Source organism: Toxoplasma gondii, chromosome X (genome assembly GCF_000006565.2).
Source record: "Toxoplasma gondii ME49 chromosome X, whole genome shotgun sequence".
NCBI lineage: Eukaryota > Apicomplexa > Conoidasida > Eucoccidiorida > Sarcocystidae > Toxoplasma > Toxoplasma gondii.
In genome coordinates this window covers 2,065,504-2,065,974 of record NC_031478.1, presented here as the reverse complement: position 1 = coordinate 2,065,974, position 471 = coordinate 2,065,504, and positions in this window count along the sequence as shown.

Sequence of the window (471 nt, the reverse complement as noted above, 5' to 3'; positions counted from 1 at the left end):
TGTTTTTCTCGATGTGGGTGAAGGAGAGAAAAGGGGACCGGAGCTCGACTTTCTCCGACCCTCGCACAAAGCGCTGAGACACAGCTACGGTGCCTCGAGAAGACTCGAGGCCAACACGAGAGTCCGGCGGAGGCAAGAGGCCTCTAAAACTCCTCGTGTAAGTGTTACCCCTTCCTCAAAAAGGCCAAAGATCACGTCAATCGAGTTGGAACGGTGGCCGCTACCAGTTCAGCTACAGATATGACGATCTCACTGAAAAACGTGGCTGCCAAGCACGGTTAAGAGCTTGACGAGAAGCAAACTGGAAACTACAGTGGGCAGTGAAGTGTAGCGATACCGGAGAAGGGCAGGAATTTTCAGTCAAGAGATCAGCATTTAACGAAGAAGATGCGAGAAAATCAAAATGACGCTTGGATTGTTGCAAAGAAGCAGGTAAAGATGATCGAAACAAATTCTATACGAGAAGACACA